Genomic DNA, 25,003 nt, shown 5'->3' with positions numbered 1-25,003 from the left:
TCCTAGTATAGAGAGACAATTACTGGTCAACTTCTCACCTGGTAGTCATGCAGCCACAAAAGGGGAAGAAGCATCTCCTCACTCAGTGATCCAGACATCTAGGTTGCTTAATGACTGTCCCTATCTACACTTATTTATTCTTCATGGATAAATAGAAAGAAGTCAACCATCTAATTTATTTGTTATAGTTTTGCAAAACTGGACAGTCTAAATGAGAATGTTTAATTCTTCATAAGTTAGCACTGTCTTTTGAAATATGACGGGTATGTGGGCTACAAGTCTAGACCAGGCAAGTTCAAACACATCTGATGGTGAAGCGGACTACTGAAGTGTGTTATTTTTTTAATGGTAATGACAGATTTGGCAGTGATATATGTCATGCATAATATTATAATTTCAGTCTGACAGAAGTTTCAGGAATCCCTGAGAATCCGTGTTTTATGGGTATTTTTGTTGTTGTTAGGGTTCTTTGTAATCTCACATATTTTAATTTTTGCATTTATGATATTTTTAAATTTAATTTAAAAAACCAAAAAATATTAATTTTACATTTAAAAAAAATAAGAAAGAGTACATAGGTTTAACCAGACTTCCAAAAGGATGCATAGCTAGAAAAAATGGTTAAAACCCCATGAACTAGGCATTGCATGACTAATCCAGGACCCTGAACACCCGTGTGTATTTATTATAAACATCTGCTACAGGTGGAATCCACAAATGTTACCTGGCACTGGTCACAGTCATATTCACCTCCCCCCGCCCACTCCACCCACACCGAGAAGAAAGGTTCCTCTGTATTAGTCTCTACTGTTATCAGCACCAAAAAAAGGTAAAGTAGAGAAAAGAACATGATTTTTTAAAAAGAAGTAAAGATGCACAATTTCACCTGTTAAAACCCTAGAAGTTTAAGATGCGCTAGAGGTTTTGGAGCTTGGGAAGTGAACAGTAACTTCTTAGTGACTCAATAAATTACCATTAATTTTTCTAGAAACCAGTTGGCTCTTCACCTGCAATATGTAAAGTGAATTAAAACCTTGCCTGTTATTACTGAATCTATTTCCCTCAGTTAAGTACAATATGAATGTATATTTAGAAACACTGCAACACCTTCCAATTTAAAAGAAAGCGATGTGGGGCTTATAGGGTAAAACCAGGCGAGGCAGAGGAAAGTGACGTACATTGAAGATGTACGTATTTCTCAGCACTGTTTTCCCAACATTTAGAAACCCCTGGTGTAAAAACAATGCTGTCACTTTTGGAAATTTTGTTCTTCTTCTTCTTCTTTTTTTTTATAACACCAAAAGCCAGCTTCAGCCCACAATTTAATATTGTCAATACATTTTCTTCATTATACAACTGGCACACCAACTGTTACCTAAGCACTTCACTCTTCAAATCCCACACCCACACATTCTGAACTCATCTGCACCCAGATATGAATAAAGATGAATAGCATCTTGAGGAAATAGCTTCTCCATTCTCCAATGGCAAAAGCCATAGAGCAAATACCTCACAGTACCTGAGGGATTTCTCAGAGGAACAAGAAAGAACCCTAAAGCCACCATTTTGTCAGGAAAATCACATCCTTCCATGGCAACTTGCCCACCGGGGATTTGAAATCCAAAGGGATCTCAGAAGTCCTTTCTAATACTGAGGTTCTACGACTTTTCTTTAAATGCCTTTTCTTTTTTATTTTACTAAATTTTGGGTAATTAGGTTTTGGTAGGTCAGCGGCCCAACTCAGTATTTCTTTATGGAGAATGGTTTGAGGAGACCTTGACGAAATTGGAAATGCTTGGAAATAGTCACTTGCTTGCATGCTGGGTAAATAGGAAAGCATGCTGACTATATTTATTTTACTATCATTATGTCTCCATGGGGTGGGCTAGTAAAAAAGTGCAAGCTGTTAACAGCTTGGTATATACATACACACACACCCCACACACAGTATACGCTAAAAGAGTTTATTTTTCCTTCATCTCAAACCATGACTGCAGAAAATCCCCAATACTCAAATGAATTTTCTTCCAAATGTTTTTTTCTAAAATGGATGCCTGTCAGTCCATTCATTAGTGTTCATTAATTCAACAAGCTATTAATGAAGGCCTACTATGCGTCTGACTGGTGGAGAACATCACATTCAGAGATATAAACACAGGCATGTCTTTACTCAAAGAAATGTTTCACAAGGTGGGTAGGTGTCCGGACTAACCTAGAGTAACCTCCCGTATTAATCATCTCCGGCTGCAGTAACAAAATACTACAGCCAAGGGAACAGCATGGCCAATGTCTTTTGAAGGATCCCTCCTTGAGCTGTAGATGACCTTGTTCTTAATGTATCTATATACAGATACATTATACATTATACATATATATACAGATACATTATGTATGCTGTATCCTCACAAGACCATTCCTCAGTGGGTGTGGGTGGAAAGAGAGGAGGCCACCTTTCTGGTATCTCTTCCTATAAGGGCACTAACTCACGATGAGGGGGCCACCCTCATGACCTCACCTAAACCTAATTACCTCCCAGATGTCCCATCTCCAAATACAGTCCTGTCAGGGGTTAGGGCTTCAATACCTCTTTAATATCAAACGTGCTGTCACCTACAATGTCTATTCAGTAGACTTAGTGGTTTCAAATCCGTCTCAGAAGAGTAGGACTGTGGTTCTTCTGCGATTTGGCTGTCGCTGTCTGAGGGGTGAGGGCCCAGACACCAACAGAGGGTGAGAGCTACAGCAGTACAGACCTCAGTCCTGAGGACCCAGGTGGTTTGGGGTTTAGAGGAGGGTGACACAAACTCAGGTCAGCATCTAAAGCAGAAAACATAAGATCTCTTGCAGTGAGGTCAAAAATCCAGAAATGACAGGTTTCTAAAAATCAGGTGTCCTAACTTCAAGGCCTGCCTGCCTCTTTGAAACTCTTCATGGTCGAGTTCAGGCAATACAGCAAAACAAATAAAAATAACACAAAATCACAGTAACAGCAAGATTCAGGGTATGATACGAGGCCTGAGGTTTTCATAAAGCTGCCATTCTGGAGCCCTTTTAACCAGGCCTGAGGAAGTCGGCCAGCTGCATACTCACCCCTCCGCTACAGGAAAGCCAACATCCACCCGGCCCGGCCCCTCAACTAGAAATGCTTTGACTCTTCCAAGCCTGGATCGTTTCCTTAAAAGCCCATATGATCAAAGCCAGCCTGGAACAGACAGGATGAAAGAGGAGAAATTCCAGAAATCCAAGTGCAGGCTTTGACTCTGACGAAAACTTTGGGCAGCTGACTTCCTTTCAGACGATCCACTGCCACTTCAAAGAAACAACCAGAACAAACCACAGAGGTTGAACATGCCTTTCCCCAGGGGCCTGAGTCTATGCAGAAGCAATCAATAACTTTCAGCTGGGTCTCTGACATACAGATTTCCAGAATGGAATGTCAAGCTCCTTCATGTTTTTCACAGAATGAAAGAGAAAAAGCACTCCTACATTTCTCTTCCCCCATCTAGTGTCAAAATTAAAAGGCAGGCGAGGACATTCAGGGATCTTTGGGTGACTTAACCCACGCTTGGGGCTGTGCGAATGCCTGGCTCTGCCGCACATTCAGGGTCCGGGAATAATTCTAATGCACGTCTGGTTCTTTGCAGGGGCTTTTATCTCCATAGTCAAGAAGGATCCTCACAGCAAGTTACATGGGACGAGAAATATGACAGCCATTTCATAGAAACCTGGTCCTCAGAGAGTTGAAGGGACTCTCGCCTTTGGTCACACAGTTACTGGCAGAATCCTATTCAAAATCAGGAATTCCAAGTGCAGATTTTATCATCGTCACACAAGCTTGGGAACTAGAGCTCCATTCTTCTGCAGGAGGCTGGCTACAGCCTGCGGATGTGTTCTGCATTTTGTTTTGTTTTGTTTTGTCCTATTTTTAATTGAATTAGTTCAACCATTAAACATCAGGAGCTTTCACCTAACAATTGGGATTTCTGACTTTTTTGGGAAAATCAAAGCTCAGATTTACCCTCAACACAGGCAACAGAGGAGTGGAGCTAAACGAGACCATAGCTCACTTCCTTGTGGATAACCCATGACCAAAACATGATCAAAGACTCCCTCTTCCTCTATGGGCTCACGCTCAGCTGCTCCCATTAGCCTGTCATGCTATTCCTGCATCCATGCCTGTGCTCACGTGACTTCCCTCTTCCGGGATGCGTCTGTCTGTCTCGCCAGTTCAGAGGGGGTAGTTGAGCCATCTTTCAGAATTCATTTCAAAGGCCTCTGGCTCCATGAAGTCAGTTCCTCGTATCCCTGGAAGAACTCACTGGCCTTTGTTCAGGGCTCTTGAATATTTTCTTGTGCTTATTTGATTACACCTGTTTTCATCTGTGCATATTCAGTACTGGACCATGGTAGGCAATCAACAATGTGTTGATCAATAATAAAAGCAAAGAAGTAAGTAGTACCTACCATGTGCCAGACGCTGTTCCCTTAGACATCGGAACTCATTTAAGCCTCACAACGCTTTCACATGGAGAAAACGGAGGCTTCTGAAAGTTTGAGGCATTTTCTCGGGGTCACTCAGCTTGCTGTTAAGTGGCAGAGGAGGAACTGGAACCGAGTCTGGCTACCTCTGGACAGATGGGTGGATGGAAAGCCAGAAGGAAGGGAGAGACAGAAGAAAAGAAAGAGAGAGGGAAGGAGGGAGAACCAGGCAGGTGAACATTCTGTGGCAGGAACTACAAGGCTACCAGGGGCAGGGGCAGCTGTGTGTGCTGGGAAATTTTAACAACAGGTTCTCTGGCAATAAAAAGCCCTGCTTTGTAGTGTCTGTGAGTTTCTGTGGTGTCAATAATCCTACCAGACGGGATTTCGGGCTACCAACATGATATCACTGAATGTAGAGTTGGAAGGAGGAAATGTGACCAGTTGGTGGAACTCCCCAGTGCCAGCCCCTCAGCTGGAACACACAAGGGGACAGGACATGCCCAGGAAAGTGACCAAAGATGAGACAGGCTGGACCAGGTGAGGCAGGAGCTATTAAACCATACTAAGGATGTAACTTTCTCCAGGCAACAAGGAGTGATTCTCAAGTTTTAAGCAGGAAGTGACACACATCACATGGTTATGAAGATGGGCACACAGTCACAACTTCAGGAACCCTTCCTTCATCTTTTCTAGAACTTTCCTGACTGACAGTTATGGCCACAGGAAACTTATCAACTATTCTACCCCTTTCCTTACTCTGTTCTACTTCCCAACAGCTACACTTCCTTTTAGCACTACTCCTAACAACCACCACCATCTCCTTCTTCTGGGCTCCTAGAAGTGCTCTGAGTGTCCCCAGTCTCTCAGACTGCACGGTGTCTACCTATCACTACTGGTTCTGTGGTATGTCAGGGCCGGAAGTCCTAAGCAAAGAAGTGAGCCTGAACCAGCTGAACAGGAAAGCCATCAGGGGGAGTATAAATAAAACCATGTTAGATGTGCCCTTGACATTAAAGACCACAGAGCTGGTAGGGGCTCTAGAAAGCCTCGAGTTTACCGGGCAAGTAGAGTCGAGGACAGTCAACTTAACCAGACCAAAGACATCAGGCTGGTTAAGGTCAAAGCTAGAAGCAGAATGGCGTTGCCTGGTTCCCGGTTACGTACTCTACCTGCATATCAAGAGGATGTTTTGTGAAATGTTGCTGCCCCCTGCAAAGTCAAAGGTTTTCTCAGGAGAGCTTTTCCCATGAGCATGTTCTACTTCACCAAAGAGAACAGGCAGAAACAGGGTGATCTTCAAGATCAGGGACATCCTGTCATCTTCTCACCGCGTAGGACAACATGAGCCATCTGTTTAGAAAACACTCTATGACCATAGTCTCCTCTCTATCACTCCCGGCCTTATGATCCAGCTTAAGAATTCTCCAGATCTGGACCTTTTCCGTGGATCTCTATCTACCTGCCTGCACTGAGGCCATTTCCTGATCATCAGGAAACCGGCAGGGAAAGGAAGTGAACCTTTCAAAGCCATTGTGGCAGCTCCGCTTGGGGAAAAAATTTTTTTTTGTTGTTGGAGGGGAGAACTTAAAACTTTCAGCTGAAATGCAATGCAGTCTGATAATTCAACCTCACTTCAGGTGAAACAAGCCAAGGCTACAAGGCACGGAGCCAAGGCAGCCATTGGGAAGTGAAATCCAGGCCAGTATTCATATAGCCAGGAGCCGGAGGCTGCTGCTGCTCCAAGAAAGCTCATTTTCTAGTTCTTACAAAGGCATCCCATAGCCTGCCTGTGCCCCAGACCTATGACTTTCTGCTAAAGGTGTTCTTATTTGCCAATAGCCATGCAACCACATCCCTGGGAATAGGGCAGGTAAAGCCAGTTTCCTGGGCCAGAAAAGTGAAAATTAGTCCAGAGAGGTAAAAGGAGCTGGGAGGACCCTGTTACAACTTGCCCACATCTGTTCCAATGCACACGTACAGTATTAGTTGCAGACGTTGAAGCATATGGGTTCGGGGTACTTGGTTACAGACATCTGGGGCTCTATCAATAGAATTCCAGCAATCCACAAACTTGAATGGGAAAAAAAGTCACAACTTTGTTTACTAACATTGAACTACAATTTAGTATTTCATTCCATTACGAATGCAGGCTGCAAACCTGACATGTAGTAGCAGAACCAGCGATTTCGTCACTGATATAAATCAGATATTTTCATATCAGAACACAGCTGTTGCCGTTAACTCGAGGCAGCTTTGCTGCTGATCCCTACTTAGGAGAGATGGTAGCCATCCATCCCATCAATAGATCTCGTTGTTACACATGCATTAGCAGGTCAGGGTGGGGAGTGTGTGTGTGTGTGTGGTGTTATAATCGTCTGCATTGCCTTTTAAGCATTTAAACACATCATTCCAGGGTCCCTAAGCTTGGCGGACTGCCAAAGGGCTGCAAGGCATCACTGAGATGAAGAGCCCTTGGCCTGGTAAGTGAGGAGCCACATTAACAAGGGACAGGGGAATGTGAGTACGAGACCATGCCCTCTGTCTGAGCAGTTAACCGGCCTGCCTTTGTGTTGACCTAGACCTTGAGGAATTATTTGGGCACACTATTTTTCCTTGTACACTTCTTTAGCCCTTTATCACTCCCATTCACTTTCTTTAGCCCCTGATTGCTATGCCCTTTTAATCTTATCCTTTAGGTTTGGCTTACTGTCAAATCTCATTTAGTCTTTCTGTCCAATGGCTGCATTCTCTTCCTTTAGGTGGTCTGTTTTCCCTCTTGATCTTCCTCCCTTCCCCTCTTTCTCTCCTCTGCCTACTCTCCGCCGCATCTCAGTTACCTCTCTCTTGGCCCTCCTGACCTGGCTGGCTATCAGTCATCCCTCCTTGGGTTTTGCAGTACATGCTTTGGGAACCAAGAGTCTACACTATTCCTTGCATTAGGGAAGGGAATTAATACTGTCTACAGGGTGTGTTTCTAAGATGCAACCAAAAACCAGACTGACCACCTTGGCAAAGGGCAACAAAACATTTCATGGTAAGGGGGTATCCTATCTTTGCCAACCCAAGCTTAAATATAATTTGTAGGAGGATGTTTGATAATCCCTGATGACCAGATGCCGAAGGAAGGTCAGTAGACTGGACAAGGAGTCTTCTCAGGGCATAAATTCCCCGAGTAGCAAAAGGAAAGTATACTGCTTAGTCACTGCTAACAGGGTGAGCCCTCTGTAAGCAGGCCTAGACAGGCATCGCTTTTCTAAATCAGAAATGATGAGGTTAGACCAGGGGAAAAGCCAGGGTGACTTCATGACCTTTGTGCTTTAGCTTTGTACAAATATACTAGAGCACCGTACCTCCTCCCGGTCCTCACCAGGGGAAATATTTGTCCTGAAATAGCCAACTCTCCCAGCAAGGTATTGAATACTCACATGTAGACTGAAAATCCTATCAATGGCCTAAAAAAGAAAGGAAGAAAGAAAAAAAAAAAAAGGAAAGAAATAAAAGAAAGAAACAAAGAACCTAATCTGCCTTTGAAAATATGCTTATTTTTGTTACTTATTATTATTCTGTGCTTATTTATTTATTATTGTTTATTACTTATGATCATTCTGTGTTTGAACCAGGCTCACAATATTTTTTTTTATTTCTAAGAAAAGACACAAATCTTAAAAAAAAAAAAGCAAAAACTGAGAGTGTAGTGACACTTCGTTGGACAGTTGCTAACATAAAAAGCAGCTCAGAGAATTTAGGATAAATTGAAACCACACATTTTATAAACTTCACTGATCTGTTCTTTGATCCTCTTAAAGAAAGAAAATCTATTTTTATCAGGGTGGTTCTTTTTCAATATTTGTTCACTTATTTATTTTAAATGAATTATACGACCCTTACGATGAACTCATCCCTTTTGAGAAAATCGTCTGTTCCAAACCTGTTAGCTCTAAGTTCCTCATAGTTCCCAACCACCTGTAGAATAAAGCTCCTCAAAGCCGCAATCTGAAGATAAAACGTGTTAAATTTATTGATCATATGGAATATTCAAACTTAAATATAAATTAAGATTTCAGATATTTACTTAAAATAAAATCTTTGAGGGTAAAACTTCTCAGGTTCTTCTTAGGGATACTTTTTTCCCCCTGCCAACATCTTTTTCAAACTCCACAGAAACTTATTATGTGGCTTCTCTTGTTACTAAAACTAGGTCAAGTTCAGATTCTCTGGTCCTTCTTTATGTTTTTATTTTCAAATACCTAACCCAGACTGAGAATTTAATTCATGCTATGTATTGCATCAATGAGTGTATTCATCGTGTTCTGAATAAAAGGGCTTCGTTTTTTTTCATAACCTTTCCCCCAGAACATGTTGTTTAACACGTAATTGTGATTTTGCCAACACACTGACATCAGTTTATACGATTTAAGATAAATACACGCAGAAGGAATTGTCCCAGCAGAAGTGCCGCGGGGACCCTTTAAAACCACACCGCACAGAAGCCACAGTAAACTAGGTAGGGAGGATGCCTGCAGTGCCTACACATAAACAGGATGAGACTCCGGCTAAGCCTCCTATCATCCCTGAAAAGCTATGAGTTGGGAACCAGGATGTCTGCCCAGATCAAAAAGGATTCTTCCTGTGGTTCCTAAAAGAGAGACCATTTCTTTTGGATTTTGTCATACCTGATTTCAATGTTCTATCTTTTTCCCTTTCACATTGCTATAATCTGACTAAACCAGCATCTCCACTTTCAGAAGGCTACTCTTCTGGGATAATTTTATTTTTCATGGTTCTCCCTGAAGCTTAGGGTAACTATGCATATTTTATTTTCTGACTTACATAAGACAATATTCATTTCTAATAAATTCTCTAGAAAGTGAATGCTTCGCTTGAGATAACTGGGGATTCGGGGATTGAGATCAGTCAACCCAAGACAGATGGCAACTGAGCTGGTGGGTAGGCAGGGAAGAGGGCAGAAAAGCATCTCAGTGCAGGTTGTCCTGTCACCCCAAAGCCCTTCATCAGCCAAACCTCTGTAGACCCCCACCCCAGGTTCTTGACAGCACCATTCCCCTACCCCCGCTTTCCCTCCTCCACCCACATTCCCTGCCTTTGGGCTTCTGTCTTGGCTTGCCACAACATCAGGGATGGAAATCCTATTCCAGGCGACATAAAAGGCACCAAGTTTCCACCATCTGTCTGCCTGTAACTCTTACCCCTCATGTGATTCTGAGAAACAGGCTTTTCCCAGTCCCCCTCTCTGTTTACTCCAGCTGACTTTTTCTTGATTTGTCTCCAGGGGCAGGACATCCTGATACTATCACTACAGAGAAAAGACAGAGGGTGTTCTTAGAAACCACAATTCTGTCCTACAAGAATGCCTAGAGGTATATGGAATCCCTTAGCTGTTGGAGAGGGTTCCTTTGTTACAGGGGCTCAGTGGGTGAGGAAGCAGCAATGAACTATTTTCCCCTTTCTGAGCCCCAAGTATATCCACCAGAAAGATACTGTTTGCATCAGCCTGAGGTTTGACCCGAGAGTCAGAAATCCAGAAGAAATAATCCCGAATCATTTCATTGTATTCAGGAGGATTTCTCTTGTTTTCTCAAATACTTGGGCGTGAGGCCAGACAGAGCTATTCAACTTGACGAAAAGACTGCTAAAATGATTGAAAATCCATTTAATTTTATTTAGAGTCATCTAAAGGTTTGCATGGCTAGTTAGATTCTGTTAATCTGAAGGTGTATAAGTATTGGGTTACAATTTTTTGCAAATGAGGCACATTTGTGATGGTTTATCCATTATATGATCGATACTTTTCCTGCTTATGCAGAGGCGTTTATGAAAAATAGAGAAGTGAACTTTTTTTAATAGACAAGTTTTTCCCTAATTAATTTTAAGATAATGAAAAACAACAGCAGTGGATATAACCTATTTTTGCATCAATATAGTTTATTTTGACCAAGAATCAGAAGACAATGCTTCTAGTACTAGTTATGCTGGGAACACACTGAGTAGCCTTGAGCATATCACTGAATCTCCTGCCTCGGGACTGGGAGCAGTGCTCTCTGAGGTCCCTTTGGCTCTAATATTCTGTGATTCAATCACTAAAAAGGGATTCATTTGCCCCCCCCCAAAAATGCCTACAGTTTGTGACTACAGAATCTCCCCACAACTTTGAATCTCCCCCATCTTGCCGTTTCGCTTCATATTTAAAAAGGGAATGTCTACCAAAAGTTCCAGAAAAGAAGTCTATCGCCAGTAGACAATTCCCTAAATTTACTTCCAGTACCAGGATCTCATCCTACCAAGATGCACCTCAACAGACTCCAGAGGATCAAATATGCACCATCAGTCTCCCCATTGTCACAGGCAAGGACAGCCAGCCTGGCACTTACACAGTATGCCCCTGGGGTTTGGAGTAAAGGGCTGGAGCCCTCACCCATACTGTCTCATGGACAAAAGAACTTTAGTACCAAATGGGGCTGAGAGCTTGGGGGGCACACCCAGTATTCTCTACCCACAAGAACTAACCAGTTTCACCACTTACTGGCTGGACGGCAAGGAGCAAATAACTTAATTTCTCCGTAGCTTAGTTTTCTTCCCCACAAAACGGGGGCGGGGGAAAATGACTTTGCCGTCCAGGATTGTTGTAAGAGTAAAACCAAAAACAGTTCACGCAAAATATCACAAATCGTGGCTGGCACAGAGTAAGAGCTCAATAAATTATTGCTGATTATGACTGCTACCTGTCTCTGGTAGCGCAGCCCCGGTGGAGGGGGCGGGCAGGGACACTTTGGTGAGGAGTCCAAGTCTCCCTTAAGAGTTACAAGAAGGACCTTCTCCAACCTGTTTCTTTGGGCAAAGGGAAGTGGTCTGAGCACAAACCCAGGTAATAAGCATTCGGAAAGAAATGGACCCTGGGGTGTCCGAAGCTAACTCTCTGGGGATGAGGGACTTAGTTCTGGGATCCTACCTCAGGTATCCAGGTAATTCGGCAGAAGCCAAAGCTCTATCCCCCTCGATGCCTGGCCTGTGAGGGTGTGGCCTTTGTGCTCAGGAGCTGCACCCGGAGTCTGCGCTGAGGGAATCCCCGTTCCCGCTCCTTGGGGCTCTGAAGCTTGCCGCGGGGAGACTGGGAGCTCGCTGCTCCAGGGGTCCCCAGGAGGGGAGTGACCGACCTCAGGATTCCTCCGAGGAGCCCTGACGAGTCGAAGTCTCTTCCGGAAGGGTCTGGCCAAGGCCCGGGGCCCAGAAAAGGGGGCTGCGCTGAGCTCTGCTCTCTCCCCGCTGGTTACAGGAGAACAGCAGACTTATATGGGGCGACCGCAGAGAAGGCTGTGCCCCTAAACACTTGCACGTGGGAGGCCCGAGCAGGCAGGGCCAGAGGGTTTTCAACAGCTCCAGAACCCACGCAACCTCCAAATTCTTCTATGGGCCAGTAGGAACCAGGAACCAGACTCTCAGCCAAAGGCGCTGCTTGGAGAGGGGCGTGCACCTCCCCAGAGAGAGAAGGGTTAAAAGAGGTGCTTCCAGGCCTTTGGTAGCCCAGTCTGTTCCCCAGCTGGACAAAGGAGCCCGGGGACTGCCCGTTCTTTGCAACAGCAATCTAGGTCCCCTCCCGCAGATGGTCTTCCATTCCAGATTGCTGGGGTGCAAAGGAGGAAAAGAGCCTCGCCTTCCCGCATCCACCAAAGCGTCTGGAACAACCAGAAGGATCTACGTAGTGTCCAAAGGTGGACAGACCCACCTCGGCCCGAGGGCCCCGAGCCTGAAGCCAAGTCTTCCCTCACCTGATGTCCATACCCCCTTGCCTGCACCGCACGCCCTCCAGCTCTGCGCTCTGGAACCTCCAGGAGCAGCGTGGGACTCCCCCACTTCCTCGCTCCTCCCAGGTGCGATTTGCGGAGGGGTGGGGCGGGGGGGGGGCTCTCACTGCAGCCTCCGCCCCTGCGCTCTCCTCCAAACGGTTCGAACCCCTGTCTACTCGCCAGGCGCTGGGGACTCCCCCCTACCCAGCACACACGCCTCTCCTGGGGGCCAGGAATCCTCTTCCCACGCTGCGGCTGTGCAGACCTCTTTGACTCTGAGCGCCGGGCAGGGAAGATGGGCGTGGGTCTACGGACCCGGCTGCGGAGATGGAAGGGTGTATAAGTGGGTGCCGGAGAAGGAGGGACGACAGTCCTCTTAGAGCCAGGAAAGGCATCCCTGGTCCATGATCCGACCACTCAGTCACCGCCTAATGTGCCAACGCATTCAGAATCTCGCCTGGGGGTTTGTTTCTCCTGGAGAGGAAGATCGCCCCATCCCAGGCACCCAGAAGCCTGCCTTCCCAAGTCCCCCTCGGGCCCTGGCATTCCAGGGCTCCATTCTGGCTCTCTGCGCTCCCCAGGTGCCCAGCTCCTCCCCCATCTGTATTTACACACCCGAGCCAGAGCCCTCCAGACTCAAATCCCTTTTCCTGCACGTCAGGTGACGGCTCGGGGCTGGCGCCTCGCCCACTTTAAAAGCAGAGCCCTTTGGTACCCTTTCAACCCGATCTACCCCCGACCCTAGGTTTCCTCCCCCACCCCTCCAGCAACATTTCCCTCCCCAGATGACTTACTTCAACCCACCCGGATCTGCACTTGCCGTTCCCGCGGCACACAGCCGCAAGCCACTCCAAGGGTTTCATTGCCGAGTTGGGGATGGCATTCGCAAGGATGGACCGGCTCCTGCCGAGCTAGACTGAGCCCCAAGGGTAACCGCAGCCTTCCTCCTACCCCCACTTCCCATCCCTCCTATTTCATTATCTCTGGTCCTATCCAACCCCCACAGGCAGGATGAGCACTGCTGGGTCCCAAACCCTCGCCTCTCTAGCGGGAGCTGCAGAGAGTGAAAAGTCGACTAGCAAGAACACCGAGAGAGAAACGGGCAGATGCAAACGTCAGGGGGTGGTAGTGGGGGAGGACTGGGGGAAGGGCGCACGCGAGAACTAGACGTGCAACTTGCACAGCACGGGGTGAGCACCGCGCAGGGAGGGGGGCACAAAAGTTTGCAGACTATTGCACCGCAGCCGGCTGCACGCGAACAGAGGGTCGACTCCCCCTCGGCAGGAGAGGTCTCTTCCAGGGTCGGCGCTAAGGGGACCGGGAGTTTGGACATGGCTCTGACCTAGAGTGATAGTTCTCCTCTACTTGTTACGGAAGGGAGGGCCTATGCACCCGGGCAGAGGGAAGACACGGCGCTTTGCGAAAAGCAACAGGCGGCTGCACCTTACCTTGCGCCAGTCCCGGGCCGGGGTGGCTTCTCCATCCTCGTGGCGCAGGGAGGAGGCGTTGGATGCGTATGCCTGGGAGTGTGCGCTGCCAGAACTGCAGCGGCAGCTCTTCCCACCCCGCTGCGAGCCGGGCTGCCCACCCCGAACCCGGCCGGCCGGGAGGGCTCGTTCCGGGTCGCGGCGGCGGCGTTAGTGCGCGGCGGCTGGAGCGCGGGACGCGGGCCGTGCGTGGCTAGCTGGCGTCCTCCGGCGCCACCGCCGAGCGAGGGTGCGGCCCCGGGCGGCCGTGCAGAGCACCGCTGGGCTCCCGCTTCTGCGGCGGCTGCTGCAGACCCTGCGCCCGGCCCCGGAGCCTCGCAGGAGGAGGAGACAAAGACGCGAGGGAGGCGAAGCGCCGCTCGCCCAGATGCGATCCTCTCAGTCACTAGAGGGGAATCGCCTCCAAACCCGGGCTGGGGATGAAGGAGAAGGGGCGAGGAGGTAGGGGACTGGAAAAGCAGCAGGGAATGAACGTGACAGTCGGAGACCCGCCGCCGCCTCGCCCGCGCTGCCCTGTCGCCACCCGGGTGGAGGGTCCGGAATGGAGAGAGAGGGCGGGGGCTGAGCGTTTACTGCTGGAGGAGAGGAGCTGAGGTGGGAGTATTCGCTCCCTCCGCCTCCCTTGCCTGCCTTCCTCGCAACCAACACCCCCCCCCCTCCACCCCGCCCGCCCCGCCAGTGCATAGCTCCACTCTCAGGAAGCTATGGCCCCATTCTTTCTCCTGTTTTTCTAACTACTGAGATCAGAGCTGAATAAAACTGGCAGAAGCAGCATAACATGGTGATGGGTTGATTGTCCTTTAATGGGGAAAAGGCGGATGCTTAAAATCTATTTGGCAAATGATTACTGGGTGCCAAGTACTGTGCTAGGCTGTTCTGGGGTAAGATGAATAAAGTGAGATATCCCCCTCCAAGGCTCTATGATCGAATACCAGAATGATCCCCTGCAGTTCCTGAAGCCCAAAGTTTTGGGGATGAGTTGTGGCCCCTCATCCCCACTCCCAACCAGTCCAGTTTCTTAAAGCAGAAGGTGCTAGGAGAATTGAATTTGCCTTCCCATTGCAGGGATGACTCTGAATGTACAGCCAAAATGGAGTGTATAGTGTATATAGACCCTAAGAAAGTATATGTGTGTGTGTGTGTGCGTGTTTGTTAAGATTAAAGCAAATTACTGCTTTTAGAAGTTTTATGACATGATTTAAATTATTCATCAGATCTGCTCCTAAATAAATAAATGAATAAACAAACAAACAAACAAGAAATTTGGGCCAGATGAACCTGTTTTCCAGCATCTACAGATACCATCTTCTTTGACAGCCCGTTTCTACAGCCCTAACCTCTTACTCTAGGCAGAGTTACTTCTCCCCTTCTCTTTGCTGTCACTATCCTACTTGCCAATCACTTGCAGAATTCACATACTATAGATTTTTTATAGACTTCTATTGCTTTACTCACCTTTTTTTCCTCCCTTTTCAGGATTCCTCTGCAACATCCAGCCTTGTTTTGTATGTAGCTAATGGGTACTCAAGGAAAGCTTAACCGGTTGAAGGTTGTTTGCTCCTCTAAACATAGCTAAATCCCAGTGTCTCCAGAATTAAAGGAACTTGGGTGATAAAATTTTTAAGAGTTTGGGGCAGGGGAGGACACATATAGAGTTCTTCTCACAGCTCTCCTGACCTAGAAATGTAAAACTATGTAATTCATTTGTGTTTCTAAACAATTTTCTTCTCCCACTTACAAGCCCACCTCTGTTTGCTGAATTCCCAGAAGCAAGGGAAACTAAGCTGTTGGACACATGCATAGAGCAAGAGATTCGTACTCAGCCGCCAACACCTAGAGCAAACCCCTTCCAGGTGGAGAATGACCACAACCTCTTTGATCATTGCAAGACCTGTGTCAAGTATGTTGAAAGCCTGTCAAGGTGTCTTCATTTCCAATGAGGGTCTCCTTGTGGATGCATTTTAGAATAGTTTGGACAGTATTTCATTGTTGAGAGGTGAGAAATGTGCTGTGGAGTTTAGGGATATTTAAAATTGTTCTTAATTTTGGGGGCCCACTTCCTAACCATTGTAGGATGGATACCCTAGATCAGGGATGCTTTACGAAAAGGGTCCAGAATGGGTAGGAGATCAGAGAAGATGACTGCTATGTTTCTAAGATGATACTGTGATTGGAAAGTTTGTGTTTTTTTGTAGCTTAAGTTTTGCTTTTTAATTTTCTTTTTTAAGTGAAGTTTTAGGACCCAGACACAGGTACATATGGATGGCAGGTATGTAATTTGGTATAATTTTTCTGAAGGGAAATATGATGTTATTCTTGAAAGCATGAATTTTTTGCATGCCACTGTCCCTAAGACTCTACTCCTAGAGATTCATCATTAGGGATAAATAAGGATCTACAATAAGATTTATCTACAAGGTTATTCATTGCAGTGTTGTTTATTCTAGTGAAAAACTGAAAATAGACAAAACCAAATGGAAATGTCTAACAGGATAGGAATGGTGAAATATTTTTTAAGTCTATAAGTGGGATACTGGTCAGACATTAAACTGTAGTTGTAAGTGAATGAATATTGTCAACAATGACATTTACACTTCTAGATGCAAAAAAAAAATCAGATGCACAAGATGAGAGATGCAATAATGAAAATTAAAATCTGGAGTCAACAGATGTAGGTGTGGAGCTAGACGTTTCTTTTTGACAGTAATGTGATCTTAGACTTGAACTTCGAATTCCTCAGCTGTGTGACTGGTTGATGTTATTTAGCTCATGGTGTTGTGTTTTACAAGAAATAGTATTTGCAAAACACTTACTACAGTGCCTACTACATGGTAAAATCTCAATATGTTTTTCTCTTGGCAATCATTAAATGTATAATATAAATACCTACATATATTTAGGCTCTTGTCGAAGGCAATATACATTCCAGTATTAACAGTGCATATCCCTGTTAATACAGGCATTACAGGTATCTTTTAAATAATATAGGATAATCAAAAGCAGAGGAATTTGTTTTTAATTCAGTTTTCTTTTAATTAAAAACAAATGATTTCTAGCTATCGACACAGAAAACCTCTAGACTTGGATGCTTTCTGCTCTAGTTGACTCACATAATCATCAACGAGAGTTGCTCACTATTGGTGTTGCCCATGCTATAAAAAGGATAAACGACAGGGCATGGAGTTTGTCACCTCTGATATAAACTTAGATTTGTTTTGTAGCAACCAGGAGTCAAATCCAGCTCAGCAAAATATGCTATTTAATACCAGGAGCTGATTGGTTGTTATCCTTGACTTGTGTTGACAGCCCACTAAAAAGAAAAAGAAGAAGAAGAGAAGAGAGGAGGTATCAGAAGGTATATTTGTAACTTAATTAGTGAATTAAGAAGGAAACCTAACATTGAAAGGCCATGGGATTCAATGACCTTCACGTCTATAGCAGTGACTCCTCTGGACCAGAGGTGGAGCTTTTGTAAAACTTACTGTGTGTCACAAAGGTTGCAAAAAATGTGCAGGAAAATATCATTTGCCTGTGTTTTCAGTTTAACTATCATTAGAAATAGGAGTAAACATTGTTTTAAAATCAATATAGTCCATTAAGTTTGCATATAAAGGAAATACCTTGAATTTTGAATTGTATTCTCCATTTGAAACTCTCTAGAGAAATTAAAAATGCATTTCTCTGAGCACCTGAGTTGATTTTCTGAAATCTGAGTAGTTGGGGCACCTTAAGTGAATGGGATCGAGGCAAGAAGATGTTAATGTCCTGCATCCTTTGTGGAACATGTTCCAATGAACTATTCTTCATAACAAACCACCCTAGAACTTCTTAGCTTAAAAAACAACAATCTTTTATTGGTCTGAATCTGGAATTTGGACAAGGCTCAGGAAGGAAGTCTTACTTTGGGTCCTCTCAGTGTCAGCTTAGGGCCACTGGATTCAGAACTAGATGATTCGCTTCCCGAATGACTCATTCACAAGCCCAGCAGTCTCTGCTAGCTGTTGCTGTTCAACAGGAACCGAGGGGCAAGGACCTCGGTTTACACATGGTCACTCCATGGGCATCTCTCCATAGTTTCCCATAGATTTTCTCACTTCGTGGCATTAAAGTTCACAGAGAGAGTCCCAATAGGAATCAGAACTTGCCTGGATAGTGAAAACCTGAACAGTTAATCATTGCCCATTACACAAACAATCTAGTCTTTATACAATATTATAAATATTAATCCAGAATTCACTGGGCAATGTAAACCAGTGAATCTAACTCATCTTTTGGACGATTTAGGTAAATGGATCAATTTTTCTTCCATTTACTTAGATCATTTGGAATGTAAATTAGTACACCCACGATGGGAAACAATATAGAGATTACTAAAAAAAATTTTAAATAGAACTATTTCATGATCTACCAATTCTACTTCTGGGTATTTATCCAAAGGAAACAAAATCACTATCTCAAAATATAGCTGTACCCTCATGTTATTGTAGCATTATTTCTAACAGCCAAGACTTGGAAACAACCTAAGTGTCTACTAATGGATGAATGAATAAAGAAACACACACACACACACACACACACACACAGGAATATTATTGAGCCATAAAAAAGAAGGAAATCTTGCCATTTGTGACAACATGGGTGGAACTTGAAGGTATTATGCTAGGTGAAATAAACCAGACAGAGAAAGACAAACACTGTATGATTTCACTTCTATGTAGAATCTATAGGAACAAAACAAAACTAAAAACCAAAAACCAAAAACCAAAAAACCTTAGGTACAATGAACAGATTGGTGGTTGCGAGTGCTGGGGGTTGGGAGAGATGGGAGAAATGGGTCTATTGTTTAATAAAAATAAAGGGATTGGAGGACTAGCCATTTATAAATTCATAATAGCTTCTCTCTGCATGTGTGTGTGTGTGTGTGTGTGTGTGTGTTTAATGATGGTTCCTCATAATAAAGACCAATTTCCCTATCATGATTTTCATGGGCCTCTGCAATTAAACCTTCTTTCTAGCTCTATCTCATAGCTTCCTCTAATTTCTTACATTTATCCATCTCATCTGGGCCTGATGTTGACTCATATTCGGGCTAGCTATTGACAAGTTCACCCCTCTTAGTAGACTTATAGTAGGGCACTAAAGTTCCTTGAGAGCAGAGACTTTATTCCAATCAGGATATGCCCCCACAACTGTCAGCCGAGCCATGCAAGGAGTGGGTGCTTATACGTATTTATTGAAAAGATGAATAATTCAACACCCCTTGCCTTTCCAATTCAATCATTCTATCTCCAAAATGGCAATATTGCTCGTGAGCTGCTCCACAGGGGAGCTAATTAATTCTCTGAAACTAGAAAATGTTTTGAAGTTCCACAGTACTTTGGAAGCACTCAAGAACATTAATATGTCTAATGAAGACATTATTATTACTTCCCTGACACATAAATGGCAAATAATCCATTTTAATGTGTTTGTTTTGAATATGCTCAACAAATTTGCAAGAAGTTATGCATTGTTGGCTTATTTCTATTAATGGACACCTTGTGTGGACTGAATAAGATGTGGCCTCTTTTGGCTCTGTTGTTTGTTCATTCCCCTAGCTTTCGGAACTGTTATTATATGTGCTTCCTGCCAGAAAGGTACCCATGATATGACAATCAGCCTTCTGGAGGTCTTACATCTTGATATGTAGTATGAGTACTTAGGAAATTCTAGGATTGCACGCTTAGTCCCCTACCCATATAATTTCTGTGGGAAATGTCTGGTAACTACAAAGCTGAGTGATCCAATAGAGAAATCCTAGCAGATGGAGCTATCAGTCTGTTCCTGGGAATTTTGGAAAAGAAAACTGGGAAGACTGGGCTCATCTCTCTGATGGCTAACATCGCAAGAAGCAAACCGTCGGAGCCATGACCAAGCATGACATCTGCCATGTGGAGCAGGTCCCAATGCATCGTGAATGATGAAGCTGCCACAAGGGGACAGAGGTGAGAAGCAGAGTGAGTCCTTGTAGGGTCTGAGTCCCTGGGTCCAGTCATTTGGGAGTTCAGAATGTCTCTGCTTTTCTCTGCCTTTTTTCATCCTCTCTTTTATTCATCTTCTCTTTTCAAGAAGTCACCTTTTTGCTTAAACTAGTTCAAATTTAGTTCCCATCACTTGGGACCAAGAAAAACTCCAACAAATGCAACATCAAAGAAAGATTTGAGAAATGCTTCTCAGAGTATGTTTGATTAAAAGGTTGGAGAGAGAGCACTTGGGGACACTTTGAGATGAGGCTTTTATTTTGAGAAGTTAAAAGCCCAGTGAATAATAGAATTGGAACCCTATTTTTCCAGATAATAAAATAGGATGTGTCATGTAAAAGCAGGATCCCAGTGTTTGTGATTTACTAGCATGTAGGCTTTATGAGAGTAGAAATTTGGATTTTTTACCACTGTACACTGATAACCAGAATAAAATTCTGTAGATATTAGGGGTTTGATATATATTTGTTGAATGAGCTAATGCATTTATTTGTTGTATCTCTTCCTCAATCCTAGTAGAAATATGAAAAATTATTACTTACTGAATTTACCCTGTAAACTAGTCACTGTTCTCATCAGACCCATCATTTAGTTTATTACCAGACCTCTGAGTGGAGTTGGGAGGCCACTAGGGATGAAAAGAACTTGTTCTGAGATTAAACAGTTTGTCCAGTTTGCATGCAGATTCTATATGCTGAGGGTCAGGATTTGAACTCAGGAGCATAAGTCTCCAAAATGTGTGCTCTCTCTAACATACCACACTCATATATTAACATATAGGGCAGAGATTTCTTCTGGAGCAATAAATTTAAAGGGGATAGTATTGGACTGGAGTATTGCTTTATATATAATGCCAGCTCTAATTATCAAGGATTTAGTGAACACAAACTAAGTCCTCATTTTATAGACGAATAAGTACATGTCTACTTATTATAGTACTACTTATTATAGTACATGTGCCGCCCCCAGTACTCCAAAATCTCCTTAGAAAGTCCCATGATCAGGATGGAGGCTCTCCTCTTATTCCCCCTGTCTTCCCATAAGGGAACTTCATTACACCCCTAATCCCTGATAGCTACTGGCGCTTCACTGCAACCCTTTGTTCTTAATCCCACAGCTTCTTACTGCAAGCTCCTGCTACTCTATGCCTGGTCCCTTAAAGGGGAACACTGGAAGTGTTAGGGGCCTTATTACTTACCCCCAAGACTAATGGCAATAATGGATAAATTCCTGACACACTACTCTTCTGCTGGTTTGACTCTCCGGAATATTCTACACTGTCTCTGAGAGGTCCTCAGTGTGACTGTGCCTCAATTACCCATAACACTAATTTGCTCAAAAGCAAATCCTTTAGTGCTTTCCTTCCCTTCCATGTCTCACTTCCCTAAACGTCGTTTCCCAGAACTTTCCAAATAAACTACTCAAACTCTCACATTTATCTCAAGGTTCTACTTCTGGACTAGCCTAAGCTAAGTCATCTCTCTGGCTTTTTCATCTTCATCCCTAAGGGAGAGGATCAAATTAAGTGATTGATGAGTTTGAAAGAAGAAACTGAGCACTGTCTATTACTTCAACTCTTTCGAAGAGGGCAAGTTCACAGGACTTGCATGTTTGGACTACTCTTTGCCATAGGCTTACAAGACTTGCCTTCATGGGAAAGTCTTCACTTAGCAACTGGAGGGATGAGTCAGTTTACTTCAGGAGCGATGTATTAGGACACTCCCCAGTTCCTTACAGAACTAGACTCATGCTCTCCAGTCAGCTTTATCGGCAGTATAGTGGACATTTTGATCCCATCAAGATTAGACTCACATGATTCATAAAAGCCAACATGTGGAAACAACCCAAATAAACATCAACTGATGAATGGATAGAGAAAATATGTTATAGCCACAGAACAGAGTATTATTTGACTTTTAAAAGGCATGAAATATTCATACTTCTTTCAACATAGATAGAGCTTGAGAACATTATGGCAAATAAAAAAATAGAGTCACAAATTATCATATATCATATGATTCCACTCATATGCAATGGCTAGGAGTTCTGCAGAGACATAAAACAGATTAGTGGTTGCTTAGGTCTAGGGTGTGAGGAGGGGAGTGGGGAAGGGAGGAGACAGCTGAAGGGTGTGGGGTTTCTTTCTGAGGCCATCAGAATGTTCTAAAATTGAGTAGAGTGATGTGGTTGCCCATATCTCTTCATATACTGAAAACCGTCGAAAGGTGTACTTTAAATAGGTGAATTGTTTGGTATGTGAATGATATCTCAACAAAGCTCTCAAAGTTAGGTCCAGACCGTGATGCAAAATACTGACACGAGGGGAGACTCGGTAAAGGTATATGAGAATGCTCTGTACTCTTTTATAGAAGTAAAACTATTTCAAAATAAACAGTTTTTAAAATTGGGTCTAAACTTGGACAGGTTCCAAAAATTCTCCAACTCAGTTTCCCTACCTTAAGGGAGAACAGTACTATGATAATCATCTCATAAATCAGCTGAGATAGTGTCTATAACACTACTACATCTGGCAAATAACCTCTCTCTCTTTCTAACTAACATCGAGACCTAGGAGCATAAGGCAGAATTGTCAGTGTGTCTCAGGCATCCCATTTCCCCCCCACTATCTCCATTATCCTCCTATCTCCCCGTTACTCTTCATATAAGAGTTTTGGCCTGACAAGGTGTGATCAGAGGTTAACATTCTCATTACTACAACTTAACAGGTATAATGAGCCAACTCATTTTGCAATGCCAAAGATTTGGGGGTGGGGGGAGCAGAGAAGCTGGGTGACATTGACAATGAATGCCAAAGTGGCCCGCCTGAGCAATTAGTTGTTCTTGTTCCTTTTGCCTCCCATCATAGCTATTTTTGTTGTCACTTGTGTTTTGTGAAATGGTATCATTCCATCAGACCCACATGTAAGCCTCAAGTTGCTGATGCAGGCTTTCCTTTCCTCCTTCTGTAGTACTTATGGAAGCCAGCACAGTATTTCTGCTGGCTGGTCTGGAGTCAGTTCTGTATCTAATTATGGGGTTGATTTTCTTCTTTTGTATTAAAGTTTTCTCCACCCACTGGGGGTGTTAGGGATGTGACAAGGAAGCTTTCCCTATGGTCCCTGTTTTTTTGTAAGAAGCCAAGGGCGCGGGGGGAAATGCCCTTGTTGTAGTGGAGGCTGGGGTTTCTGTCCTTTCTCTAGATTTAAGGGACAAAGGAAGCCTCAGACAAGCCATTTAATTCTCCAGGCGTCAGTGTCTCCTTTATAAAATGAGAGGATTGGCCTAAATCATCTCTTCTGTAACTCTTAGTTCCTCCTAGGACTGACATTCTCCACAACGCAAGCCATTTTCCTGAAGTTTACTGACAAGTAGTTGCCAAACACTAGACGAGTGCTGATATGTTGTTAGCTAATATTATCTCTCATCTGTTTGCAGTGTCTTGATGGGAAATCATTCCTGGGAGCAGCTCTCTGTTCTGGTGTCTGCTCTGAGAACAGATTTACAGAACACAGGAAGAGGGAATTGTGGGGACAGTGGATGGGGACGGTGGCTTTCTGTTACAATTCCGAAACACAGAGAAAGCAACGGAAGGCTGGTCTCAGTGCCTGGAAAAGGAGTATTACATAAGTGCAATTTTACTTTCTGCGTTAATCTTTGCTGAGGTAATTGCCTTCATTCTATTTTTGGAGTGTTGTTGGTAATGCTGCATGGGCTACTGACAGTTGTTCAATAAAAATAGAGATCATACCCAAGAGGAGAGGGGCAGTATTCACCCACGGCCAAAGTTCTTTGAGCCACAGCCTTCAATTCCTCAAGGGTTATACGGAGAGAGATGCTGCTAGCATTTAGCAGGAATCAAGATTGAGTTTCATTTCTAGGTTGTTGGGTGAATCTGCCACACACTTCCGGGCTCAAGGAGTCACGCAACAATTCCAGCAAGGGGAGTGGAGGGGCTTTTCAAAATGAAGGAAACCAAAAGTACTATTCTTCTGTCTACTCACCACATATTCACCTTCAGCCTCCTTATGCATCACCACAGAGAACTACGTGTGCCCCCTAAATATCTCTCTAATGGTCCACAGCACACGATCAATCCCTCCTCCAGTGCTGTCTGGATTCAGAACGTTATCATTTCTCACCCGGGTACTGCACTACCCTCCTAAAAGTATCACTGTCCTCAGCTCTGCTCCCAGCCTCCCTACACTCCCCGCTCAGCAGCAGGAGTGATCCCCTAGCCTGCGAATGTGTTGGTCACATGCCTTGCTCAAAATTCTTCAATGGTTCCCAATCAAACCTGAACTTCATCATACAGCCTATAAGTCTCACTGTAATCTGTCTGCCAATTTCACTAGCCTCACCCTCTGGCATTTCCTTTTTTTCAAGGGTCCACCCAAACTTAGCTCTTCGTGGTTCTCCCAAATTCACCATCCTCGTGTACCTCTCGGTGGGTTATGGTTGGCATCTCCCATCTCCTGCTTCCAGGTTCTCCTTACCTTTTATGTGTCTCTCACCAACATCCTCCCCAAGTTGCCTGTCCTAACTCACCAAGGACTACTTCCTTCTCATTTCCAGTGTTCCATGTACATACTTTCAATATGGCTATAATCAAACTTAGCATTTTCAGGGAGAATTCAAGTGTGATCATCTAAAGGCTAAGACCACGTGGTAGACCTTCAACTCCCTCTCACCACACCAGATAAGAAGTGCTCAATAAATGTTTTAGAATGAGAATGGAAAGAGCCATTTTCTTTTTTTTTCTTTTTTTTTTTAAGATTTTATTTATTTATTTGACAGATAGAGATCACAAGTAGGGAGAGAGGCAGGCAGAGAGAGAGAGAGAGGAGGAAGCAGGCTCCCCGCTGAGCAGAGAGCCCGATGCGGGGCTCGATCCCAGGACCCTGGGATCATGACCTGAGCCAAAGGCAGAGGCTCTAACCCACTGAGCCACCCAGGCGCCCCGGAAAGAGCCATTTTCTAAGCACCTAAGATATGATAGGCTCCATGCTTGACTTTGGGGAAGTGCAGGATAGTAAGGGAAAGTAAGCAGCCTCTGATTTACATCTGGGAGAGTGATAAAAATAATGAGAAGATGGGCAGAGATATTAATAATAATAAATCATGCATATTGAAAAGTCAATAAGCCTGAAAGTCCTTGAGTCTTGGGTAAAATTAGATAAATCATGGAAGGAAAAACAAATTAAGGGTATTATTA

At 44.2% G+C, this 25,003-nt stretch overlaps 1 protein-coding gene across 4 annotated transcripts in view; it reads right to left on the bottom strand.

The window, feature by feature from the left end:
* The window catches only part of LRRC3B (leucine rich repeat containing 3B), a 91,260-nt gene extending 76,929 nt beyond the window's left edge, over positions 1–14,331 (bottom strand). Inside the window, exon 1 of one of the 4 annotated variants that reach the window (XM_046002902.1) lies at positions 13,733–14,331. The gene's annotated coding sequence lies outside the window, so the exon portion shown is untranslated. Of the gene's footprint in view, positions 1–11,449; positions 11,961–12,266; positions 12,292–13,078; positions 13,226–13,732 lie in introns of those variants that run through there. The other 3 variants (XM_046002904.1, XM_046002906.1, XM_046002903.1) reach the window with 3 other exon arrangements.
* Positions 14,332–25,003: the final 10,672 nt, after the last annotated feature.

The sequence above is a fragment of the Meles meles genome, chromosome 4 (genome assembly GCF_922984935.1).
Source record: "Meles meles chromosome 4, mMelMel3.1 paternal haplotype, whole genome shotgun sequence".
NCBI classification, from domain to species: domain Eukaryota; kingdom Metazoa; phylum Chordata; class Mammalia; order Carnivora; family Mustelidae; genus Meles; species Meles meles.
The sequence above is the reverse complement of the archived record's forward strand: the minus strand, read 5'-3'. Positions and strand labels throughout refer to the sequence as shown.